At 36.1% G+C, this 12,316-nt stretch overlaps 1 long non-coding RNA gene across 1 annotated transcript; it reads left to right on the top strand.

Moving 5' to 3' along the window:
- Positions 1 to 70: 70 nt before the first annotated feature.
- On the top strand, positions 71 to 429 carry LOC115997200. Its single transcript, XR_004093704.1, has 2 exons — positions 71 to 202; positions 299 to 429. It is a non-coding gene; the product is annotated as an uncharacterized LOC115997200 (long non-coding RNA).
- Positions 430 to 12,316: the final 11,887 nt, after the last annotated feature.

Genomic DNA, 12,316 nt, shown 5'->3' with positions numbered 1-12,316 from the left:
GGTTTAGGAATTGGAATTCAGCTTGTCACTTACCTGATAGCTCTTTTTTTTTTTTTTTTTATAAACTTATTAATGGTTTAAAGTCCTATTGGACGCTGTTCTCTAGGATGAACCATCTGGTGATACTTCCGTGGATCTTGACAGTCTTGGTGATGCAGAGTTAGATGCACAGTTGGATTCTTTGAGAAATAAACTTACTCAGGTATAGGATATAGGATGTTTTAAGTGTATAATTAACTTATATAATTTTTTGTATCATTTAGTAATTTTCTGTGGCATGTGTACTTTATCTACTCAGGCAGGTAAAGAGTCTGCTGACCTCAACAGAGAACTTCGAGCACTGGAAAGGCAGTCTCGCATGAGCAATCACTCTGTGGCAACTCTTAATGAAGCATTGCAGTTTTATAATGAACAGAATGTGCAAGAGAAGTTTGAAGGTAAATGCTTTTTCATCAATTGTTTCATCAAATGCACTTAGATTAGAGATTTTATTTGGTCAGCTGTTCAATTGAATGCATCTTTGCTATTTATTTATTGCAATCCATCATGGAGCTGTAACTATGGAGTTGTATTTATGTGTTAGGTTTTATTTTGGTCAAACCTTTTGTCTTATAGTTTTAGTGCATCAACAATTCACTACTGTTCTCATCTCTTCCACTGGAGGGCTGTACTAATTTAAGGTTCACAAGATATGGACAGCTAGTTCAGTTTGCAACTTGCTATTTAATGTCTTATGGGGAAGTGTTTGAATTTATAGTATGACATACATACTATAGAACCAGCATAGAAAGTTTTCAATTTTGTTCTCCCTGTATTGAAAGCTTTGAGGCAAACACTGATACATCAGCTTTTATAATTCCCATCTGTTTATATATATATATATTGCTTACGGATCAAATGCGAACCATTCCTTAGGTAAAAATAGGGTTTAATCTCATCCATTGATCCAGTCCAGATCAAGGGTCTAGAATGAAGACAATTAAAAAAAACACGGTGGCACTATGGTAATTTTGTATACTTTTTCGGCGACCTCCATGATGGCGGTGGCCGAACAGAGAAACAGTATTAAAAAAAAAAAACCTGTTGTATCTCCGTTTTTGGGCTTCGTTTCGCGTTTTGCTCTTCGATCCGGTGATGCCGGCGGCGGCGCTGGGTCTTGCGTCCGGGTGGAGAGCGGCGGCGAAGCAGGCTTCGGGCGAGAAATTGGCGATGCCGGCGATGAAGCTTGAAGATGACGCGACTTCGTTTCGCGGACGGCGGTCGCCGGACGGCGGAAGGCGGCGTCAGCGCTGGCTTGCGGCACGATTCTGCCGGGGCCGTTCCCTTTCCGATCGTTTTTTCTCTCTTTGTTTGCGTTGGCTGCGGGAGTTTAATCTCAAAGCAGCTAGGTTTTTTGGTTTTGTGTTTCTGCAACTTGGGTCGGGTCCACTTTTGGGCCTGGCCCTTTATTAAAAAAAATGTTTTAATTGGGCCTTTTATATACTATTCTGGTTTATCATATGTATATACTTTTGTTTAATTATATTGGGCCTTCTACTTAACAATGCATATATTATTTTTATTCAATATACAATTTTTTTTGAAAATTATAAAGTCTTTAATTGAAATTTTCATTCAAAATTGCAAATTGAATTTAAATTATATTATTTGTTATGTTCATATTTATTGAATTGCTATAATGTTTTGTGCAATTTCTTGTATAATATGAACTTTATGTTATTGTAATATGCGTTTTATGTCCATTAGCATAATATTTATTTTTTAATTATGCAATTTTATTTTATGCCTTAGAAAAGCATATTTAGGAATTAGTGAAATTCCTTAAGGTTATTGGACTTTAGCATATTACATAGTACATATAGTTTAGTACAACTACAGTAGTGCCTGAAGGTAGTACGTTAAGTTCAAAGTTCACCTATCCTTAAAGCCTTTTTCTAAACCGTGAACATCGTTAACACCTTCAGAACAATTTTGCTATAATGTGAAATTGCATGACCCGGGGAAAGTTTCTTGGGAAGCAAACTTGAAAATTAGCCAATGTGCTACAAGTTCCCTTGAAATCCTACTCTGTCTAAGGAGTTGGTTTTTAATGGGCCTTAGCTCAACCAACTTTCCTGGGAGTATACTTGGGAATTGCATATCATGTTAATTGCATAATTTGTTTTGCCTTTTCAAAATCTATGCCGATGCGATAGTACACTTTTAGTTGATTAAGGAGTAGCCACAGCATCCTTAATTTAATTAACATTGTACATCAAGTTTTTCCGAAATCGCATAAAGTTTAGGCATCAATTGTGATTAATCATACTTAATATAATGAAATTTAGCCCACAGGCAATTTTGTTATATTTATATGATTGATCAGGTTAAAATACCAAACTATGACCATAATTTAGCCCACAGGCAATTATGTGTCGGCATATAGTTTTTGGTAGTTTTTTAACATTGAGAATAGAAATTCAACCTTGTACCCATCTCATTTCTATTCTAATTTTACAAGGTCCATTTTGCGTAAAAATTTAGCCCACAGGCAATTTTTATTGCATTCGGATTTTGGATATGCATCATTTACATTGGTAATGTATGCAATTCAATTCTATTCATGCCTCAAAATTCTAATCCAAACCTTTACCTTTACAGCATCTCAATCCGTTACTCACACAGATTTGAACATCGAAGTTCTAGAACTTAGGGGCGACAACTATAAAATGTGGAAGGAAACTATTCTTCTTAATCTAGGGTGGAAAGACTTGGACTACGCTATTCACAATGAGCAACCGCCTGTCCCCACTAAGGAAAGTACCCAAGATGAGGTTGCGCTATATGAGCGATGGGATCGATCCAATCGGCTCAGCACAATGTACATCAAGGCGAAAATATCTAATGGGATTCGGGGTTCTGTTAGTGAAAAGCATAAGGATGTCCGAGCATTGCTCAAGGCTATTGACGATCAGTTCGTCACTTCAGAAAAGGCTTTGGCAAGCACCCTCATCATTAGATTCTCTTCTCTTCGTCTCACTTCCGTTAAAGGTGTGCGTGAGCACATCATGGAATTGCGTGACATTGTGGCTCAACTTAAGACTTTTGGGGTAGATATGTCGGATGACTTTCTCGTTTATTATGCTTTGTACACCCTACCATCATCATACGGACCTTTTAAAATCTCTTACAACACACATAAGGAAAAATGGTCTATAAATGATTTAATGACCATGTGTGTTCAAGAAGAAGGTAGATTAGTGATGGAAATGGGTGAAAGTGCCATGCTGGCTACGGCACGTGAGAAGTCTAAATTTGGCAAATCTCGAGGTTCCACTTCAAAGGCTAAGGGGAAAGGAAACATTCCACCTCAAGCTGACATAAAGAAGGTGCATAAGTGTTTCTTCTGTAAAAAGAAGGGACACATGAAGAAAGAATGCATCAAGTATAAGAAGTGGGTCGAGAAGAAAGGTAATCTATCCTCATTCGTTTGTTATGAATCTAATATGTCTGAAGTTAACGCTAATACTTGGTGGATTGATTCTGGTTCAACAATCCACATTGCAAACTCTTTACAGGGAATGCAAAATCTGAGGAAACCGGTGGGAAATGAACGGACCATCTTATCAGGAAACAAGATGGGATCACAAGTGGAAGCTATTGGAACATGCAAACTTGTTTTAAGTAGTGGTTTTGTTTTGTTTTTGGAAAAGACATTTTATGTACCAAGTTTCTCCCGAAACTTGGTTTCAGTATCCAGACTTGTACCAATGGGTTTTTCATTTACATTTCAAGACAAAAGTTTGAATGTTTTTAATAAATCATCTCGTATTGGATATGGTACATTATCTGATGGTCTTTATCGTTTACATTTACAAAACAATACCACTTATAGTTCATTGCATGTTCATTCCGGTTCCAAAAGATCAAGTAATAGTGAGAACTCCTCCATGTTATGGCATCGGAGATTAGGTCATATCTCCCTTGAACGTATAAAGAGATTAGTAAATGACGGGGTACTTAGTACTCTTGATTATACTGACCTCGAGACTTGTATAGACTGCATTAAGGGAAAGCAGACTAACAAGTCTAAGAAAGGTGCCAAAAGGAGTTCAAGCATATTAGAAATCATACACACTGACATTTGCTGTCCAGATATGGATATGCCATGTCAGAAGTATTTCATCACCTTTATTGATGATTACTCGAGATTTACTTATGTGTATTTGATTCATAATAAAAATGAAGCATTGGATGCCTTCAAGTCTTTTAAGGCTGAAGTTGAGAACCAATGTGGGAAACAAATACAGATAGTAAGATCCGACAGAGGTGGTGAATACTATGGTAGGTACACTGAAAGTGGACAAGCACCTGGTCCATTTGCTAAGTTTCTTCAAGAACATGGGATTGTTGCCCAATATACCATGCTTGGTTCTCCGGACCAAAATGGTGTTGCTGAAAGAAGAAACCGAACGCTTATTGACATGGTGCGGAGTATGCTTAGCAACTCCAAACTTCCTAAGTTTTTGTGGGCTGACGCGCTTAAGACGGCAACGTATATATTAAACCGTGTTCCAACCAAGGCTGTCCCAAAGACACCATTTGAGTTATTTAAAGGTTGGTGATAAGTGCTCATTTGTCTATATTTTTCTCCCTTTCACTAAGTCATTTTGTTTATAGATCATTCCAATTTTCATGAGAATTAGTGCTTATTTGTGTTATTTTGCAAGGAGTATGAGTTGGAAAGCATTGGAAGCCAAGACCGCAATTTTCATGCATTTTGGATGCATTTGGAGTCAATTGGAGTCAATGGGAGTCAAGGAGAAGCTATGGAGATGAGTGCAACACTTCCAAGGGAGCCTAAGACTTGTATTTGCAATGGTATTGGTCATTTGGGCAAACTAAAACAAAAGAGAAGCAAAAGATCAAGGTGTTGAAATTTCTGCACGTCGACATCTTAGTAATTGGATCATATCTCAGCCTAGGAATGTCCAAATTATGTGATCTTTGGACCATTGGAAAGAAGACTTCAAGGGCTACAACTTTGCTAGAAATACAAATTTCGTAATTCTGAACGGACAATGGTGAAAAACAGCCTAGAAGTCAAAGCAGCTGCACAGAGTTCGAAAATGCAATTTCTGGAGAGCTGGCATACGGCCTCACATACGGCCGTATGCATGGCCGTTTGTTTTAGGCCGAATTACAGTGAAAGAATGCTGTTTCTGAAGAGGAGTCATACGGCCACACAAACGGCCGTTTACCAGGCCGTTTGGGACCTGCTCTGCTCACTATTTAAGCTCGTTTTGAGCATTTTGAACACGGTTTTGACCCATGGTTGAACCCTAAACACTCCCATTCACTCCCTTTCATATTTTTAGGTTAGATTAGGCTTAGATCTATGTATTTTAACACTTTTGGAGCTTGTAATCTTGGATTTGAAGCTTGGATTTCAAGATTCTTCCTCCCATTTCAATAGAGAAGTTTTCTTTCCTTTATCTCTTTTCTTTTGCAAGATTTATGTTTATTACTTGTGTTTTTGTGTTCTTGATCCTATTTAATCATGAGTAGTTAGTTTATGGGCTTGAGTTAGGGTTGTATTATCTATTTTGATGCTTAGTATGTGATTATTGCATAAAAGGGGATGAACACCAACCTAGGGTTCTTGAGTTTGAATTGGATTTATTTCTATCTTTCAATAGTTAATGGCCAATGATTATTGCTTGTCTTTGGAAAGTATTTCATTTCAATGGAAGTTGGATGGAAGGCTTAAGCCAATCCAATCTCAAACCCATTTTCTCTTCCATGGAAATAGGGGTAGAATTGGGGCAAAATAGCTTTTGTTCTTTAAGAACTTAGGTTGGTACACCATGAAAATGGGGCAACCTTTGTTCTAATCCTTGGGAACTTGGATTCCTTTGTGCTAGCCTTGAGAACCTAGAGTTAATGTTCTTCCCCCAAACTTAAGTGTTAAAGCATCTAGATGGTAATGCCCCTAACTTGAGTCCTATTTCTTTATTTTGCACTCATCTATTGTTTATATGTGTTTGTTTAACCTCGTTGTCGTTTGCTTAGCTTCTTGTTGATTTCCTTGTGCTAGTGCCTAGTTTTGTGATTGCATATTGCGTGCCATAACCCCCAATCCTCAGCAGAACGACATTTCACACCCGTACACTCACCATCACTCATTTTTGCTACACATCAGTTGGAAACCGAGTTTGCAACATATGCGTGTTTGGGGATACCCGTCTGAGGTAAGGATATATAACCCACAAGAAAAGAAGTTAGACCCAAGGACTATTAGTGGTTTCTTTATTGGATACGCACAGTCCTCCAAAGGGTATAAGTTTTATTGTCAATCTCATTCAACTAGAATCGTGGAATCAAGAGATGCTAAGTTTCTTGAAAATGACATGATTAGTGGGAGGGATAGATTCAATGATTTGATTTCTAATCATGATCATACTGAATCATGTCCTTCTATGTCATCATATAGGTTGATAATAGATTCAGTCACCCCTCAAGATCAAACGGGTATTGAACAACCTATTGAAGAAATTCCACGAGATGCTGATAATATCTCAACCGATCAACCAATTCAGGAAATTCCTGAAGCGGTAGTTGAACCGCTAACTTCTCAAGGAGATGGTAGTTCAACTTTGAGGCGATCTGTTCGAGATAAAAGATCTGCAATTTCTAGTGATTACATAGTGTATCTACAAGAGTCTGATGTTGGAGCTGAAAATGATCCAAAAACGTTTTCACAAGCCATAAATTGTAAAGAGTCTGGTTTATGGTTTGAAGCCATGAAAGAAGAAATGAATTCTATGCGGAGCAATGAGGTTTGGGACCTTGTTGAGTTGCCTAATGGGGCCAAGGCCATTGCCTGTAAATGGGTCTATAAGACTAAAAAGGACTCATTAGGCAACATCGAGCGATACAAGGCTAGGCTCGTTGCTAAAGGATTCAATCCAAAAGAAGGCATCGATTACACGGAGACTTTTTCTCTTGTATCAAAGAAAGATTCACTTCGCATAATCTTGGCTTTGGTTGCACATTTCAATCTTGAATTGCAACAAATGGATGTGAAAACGGCATTCCTTAATGGTGATCTAGAAGAGGTGGTTTATATGAAACAACCTGAAGGATTCTCTTCTAGTGAAGGCAATCATTTGGTTTGCAAGCTCAAAAAGTCCATTTATGGATTAAAACAAGCCTCCCGCCAATGGTATATCAAGTTTGACGGAGTCATTTCATCATATGGTTTTGTTGAAAGTATCCTAGACCATTGTATATACCAGAAGACAAGTGGGAGTAAAATTTGTTTTCTTGTTTTATATGTGGATGATATCTTGCTTGCATCAAATGATAAGGGAATGCTGCACGAGGTTAAACAATTCCTTTCTAAGAACTTTGATATGAAAGATATGGGTGAGGCATCTTATGTCATTGGCATAAAGATCCATAGGGATAGATCCCGGGGCATTCTGGGACTATCGCAGGAAACCTATATCAACAAAGTCTTAGAAAGATTTCGGATGAAGGATTGTTCACCGAGTCCAGCTCCTATTGTGAGAGGTGATAAATTCAGTTTGGACCAGTGTCCAAAGAATGATTTTGAAAGAGAATCCATGAAGAATATTCCCTATGCTTCGGTTGTCGGTTGTCTTGGGTATATTCAAGTCTGTACTAGGCCGGACATCGCCTTTGCTGTTGGAATGCTGGGACGATATCAAAGTGATCCGGGTTTAGACCACTGGAGAGCTGCAAAGAAGATTTTGAGGTATCTCAAAGGTACCAAGGATTATAAGCTTGTGTTCAGGAAGATGAACACTTTAGACATTGTTGGGTACTCTGACTCGGACTTTCCCGGTTGCGTTGATTCTCGGAAATCAACTTCGGAAAACATTTTCATTATGGCCGGTGGAGCTATTTCATGGAGAAGTGTTAAACAAACTCTTGTCACCACTTCAACCATGGAAGCCGAGTTCGTTTCTTGTTTTGAGGCTACATCTCAAGGTGTATGGCTTAAGAATTTCATTTCAGGGCTTAGAATTATGGATTCTATTTCTAAGCCGTTAAAGGTTTATTGTGACAACTCAGCTGCGGTTTTCCTGGCTAAGAACAATAAGAGTGGGAGTCGAAGCAAGCATATCGACACCAAGTACTTAGCCATAAGGGAACGTGTTAAGGATAAGAAAGTGGTCATTGAGCACATAAGCACTGAGTTGATGATTGCTGATCCCCTAACTAAAGGCATGCCACCATTCAAGTTTAGGGATTTTGTTGAGAAAATGGGACTTGCTCCCATTTGTAAAGTTTGTATACATACAGTTATTGTTATATGAAATTCTTAAAGCATTCAGATATTTTCTCGTTATTGTATTGTGCACACATTTTGTTGAGAAAATATATTTTTGGACCTGGATTAAACATAAGGTTTATCCATTAAGTTTTGGTTACCACAAGAAATGCTTAGAGAACAAGTTACATTGTGATTATAGTAGATGCTACTCACTATAAGAGGACGTATCTCTATAGTTCATGTTTTTTGTTTTCTTTGAGTTTGTAATTGCACCAAGTGGGAGAATGTAACATTTCCATTAAGTTGTGGTGCAATTGATGGCCTTCAATAGCCATAATATGGTATATTAAAATCAGATATTGTAACGGTTGTTGTTACAACCGTTACAAAAGCCTATATTGATGGTTCAATAGGCTATATAAGAAGGGGTCCCCCACTGCTCAGGTTACTGCTTGATACACCATCTAAATTGAACCTGAGACAAGTGGGAGCCATTCTACCAGACACTTTGCAAGAACTATCAACACATACAACAGCATCAAGCAAAGGCAATTCTAAAGACAACTATGGCTGAAGGTTAGTCTTATATTGTTAATGCTTACATATTTCACTACTATAATCCTAGCATTATTTTTAAAAGTATTGTTCAAAACAGTAAGCTTTCATAACCCTATCCAGTATGAAATTTTGAACAAAACACAGAGATTTACCAAATATTAGAAAACAAAAACACTAAAATACACTTTAAAAAATATATACATTTTTTTCAAAAAAAAAAAAATATATATATATATATATATATATATATATATATATATACATTTAAATCATTAACAATAATGGTGCATATTCATTAAAAAAAATACACTTAATAAAAATATTAACATAAAAAATAAAAAATAATAATTAAACAAATTACCTGAGGCAGTGGCACCTTAAACTTTAAACTTATGCACGTAGAATCCAAAAAGTGATTCATAAGGAAAAAAAGTTGTGCAAGTCTGAAAGTCGTTATTCATAAGGAAAAAAAAAGTTGTAAGTCGTTATTCATAAGGAAAAAAAAGTTGTGCACCTTAAGATTTAAATGCATGCACCTTAAGTTGGAAAGTGATGCACTTTAAGTTTTAAACTTATGCACCTAGAATGCAAAAAAGTAGTTATTCATAAGGAAAAAAAGTTGTGCACCTTAATAGTTAAATTTAAGGGTAAGAATGAAAAAAATAGTTAGTAAAATCATATCTCCATATTTGCATATTTAAAGATGATGAAACAAAAGATATAATCGTCTCAAATTTGGAGTAGAGACTTATTAGTAGCCTGGTCAAAATTGGCTTATGCATCAACATGTTCTTCACATTACCACTAATGATAAACTCAATGTATGAAGTTTATGAACCCAATTATCCCATCTCAGCAATAAACCAAGTTGTACCCTTAAATTTAACGTTTATTATACCACCATACCGCGTGGTCAAGTAGCATGTAGTGACTCCCCAAATGGGAGGTTATGAGATCGAGCATCAGTGGAGGCGATATGGACTCTTTGTGCTTTAATAGGTTAAGAAAGTATGTACACATGTATGCACAGATACTACAATGTAATAGAGTCATTATTACTCAAAAAAAAATCAAATGATCATATTTGGAACAAAATTAATAATCAAATTGAAAGTTGAAAATAAAAATGAGTAGAAATTAATAGTCAAGGGATCGTTCATGTAATTAACTCTCCTTTTAATTTCTTTCTTCCTTCTCATTCTTTTCGTTTTTTTTTCTCTCTCTCTTTCTCCTTTTTTAAGTTATTATTAACGTAGTAGCCCGCATGGGTAGCTTAGTTGGTCACAAGGGTGAATTTGAGAAGAAAGATAAAAGATTGAGTTTCACCCGCGGCAGTGTGGGAGTAACCTCTCAATTAAAGTGGGGGAGGCTCCTTGTGCGCACTAAGCAAAAGTCTAGTCTCTATATTCAGTTGAGTTATTATAATGTACATTCTTTCATATGCTGTCGAGTCAGGGCATGGGAGACCCTTAGGATTGGAGATTCAATCTTTTGGGAAGAAGTTATTAAGGAAGTGACAGTTTTGACCTTTATGTTAATGGGTTTGTTAACAAATTCCTTTCATTTCCATTTTTGGTCCTATTGTTATTGGGCATTGCCAATTTTAGTCCACTTCATTAATATTTGCCACATTGCGGTCAATCTTATTTAGTCATTACCACTTTTAGTCCATCGTTAAATTTTTTGTCAAATGGCCGTCCTAAACATGGGTATTTTTTGTCTTTTCATGCTTTGGTCATCTCCTTAACCCTTTGTAGTAGTTTCCCTTACACATTTTCATCCAATGAAGAGGTCTGGCGAAAGCCATGGCTTTGTAATGTGGCTCATATGGCTTTCGCCAGACCTCTTCATTGGATGAAAATGTGTAAGGGAAACTACTACAAAGGGTTAAGGAGATGATCAAAGCATGAAAAGACCAAAATACCCCTGTTTTGGACGGTTATTTGACAAAAATTTTAATGATGGACTAAAAGTGACAAGAACTAAATAAGACTGACCGCAATGTGGCAAAAATCAATGAAGTGGACTAAAATTGACAATGATCTAATAACAATAGGATAAAAAATGGAAATGACTCTTAATCAAATCTATTAATAAAAATTTACCTCATATCTCTCTATTTCCCCTAAATAGCATTACTGTTTCACACTTTAGTGGTCAAAACATATACCATTCATTTTTAAAATTTTATATTAGTTTAATAGAGTTCAGTAATTTATATAAATTGCCCTAAGAACTAAAAATAATGACACTTATTACGAGTTAATTCTACAAAGGTCCTCCGTCTTTAGTGGCAATTCCAAATTTAATCACAGACTATCATTTTATCCATTTAACATTCCAGACTATTTTTTTTTTGATACTTTAGGCCTTCTCATGACTTTTCCTATTTTTAGTAGGAATATTTTTGTCTCTTTATTTTTCTTTTGTTATTTTTCCTTCCATTGGTTTAATTAGTTACTAAAAATCTAAGGTTACCTAAAGTTCTAAATCAATTAAACTGAAAAATAACAAAAGAAAAATATTAAAAGACAAAAATGCCCTTACTAAAATAGGAAAAATCATGAGAAAGACTAAAATTGTCTAAAAAATACCCCCTCTGTCCCATTTTACCTGTCTTACTTTCCTTTTTAGTTTGTCCCAAAATGTTGTCCTCTTTCTAAAATTGAACATCAACATCATTCTAGTTTTTCAAATTTACCCTTATGACTTTTACTTTCTTTATTACTTTTATCTCCAAAAGTGAAAAAGTTGGAGGCATAATTGGAAAACACATCACATTTACTTTAATTTCTTAAAAAGCGTGCAAAAAGCAAATGGGACATCCAATTCGGGACGGAGGGAGTAATAGTCTAGGATGTTAAATTTAAAAAATGATAGTCTGTGACTAAATTTGAAATTGCTACTAAAGACAATAGACATCTGGTGGAAATATGAAATGAATTGAATATGATGTTACTCTAAAATCAAGGGCTAAAAGTACAATTTTTTTTCATAATTATATCAATTTTTAAAAAATTAATGCAAATAATCTCACAACCTTATTAGTCTATTACAATGCAGTATCTATTCATAACTATTTGCACAAGAATCAATATTGCCTCCACTGAGGCTTGAACCCACCACCTCCCGTATAAAGAGAAGGGTTTGATGCCACTGGACTACAAGGTCCTTGGCATTGGTATGTCGTATTAAAATCTGAAATTCTGAATGCATTCGCGTAATATTACACCAACATTAATTAATGCACAGACAGTTGAATTAACCGTTTCATTACTACTATGTAATTTACAAAAAGCAGTTGTAACCATCCTCTCGCCTCTATCCCCCTCTCCACCCTCTTCCATTTCCATACCACCCTTCATATCACTACACATCTCTATCTTTGCCGACTAGGGTCACCAGCGAAGAGAAAACCTCGTTAAAAGAACTACACATCTCTATCTTCTCTGATCAATTTCAACTCTCTCGATCAAA

This window comes from Ipomoea triloba, chromosome 11 (assembly GCF_003576645.1).
Source record: "Ipomoea triloba cultivar NCNSP0323 chromosome 11, ASM357664v1".
Taxonomy (NCBI): domain Eukaryota; kingdom Viridiplantae; phylum Streptophyta; class Magnoliopsida; order Solanales; family Convolvulaceae; genus Ipomoea; species Ipomoea triloba.
Note: the sequence above shows the minus strand (reverse complement) of the source record. Positions and strands in the feature narration are given on the sequence as shown.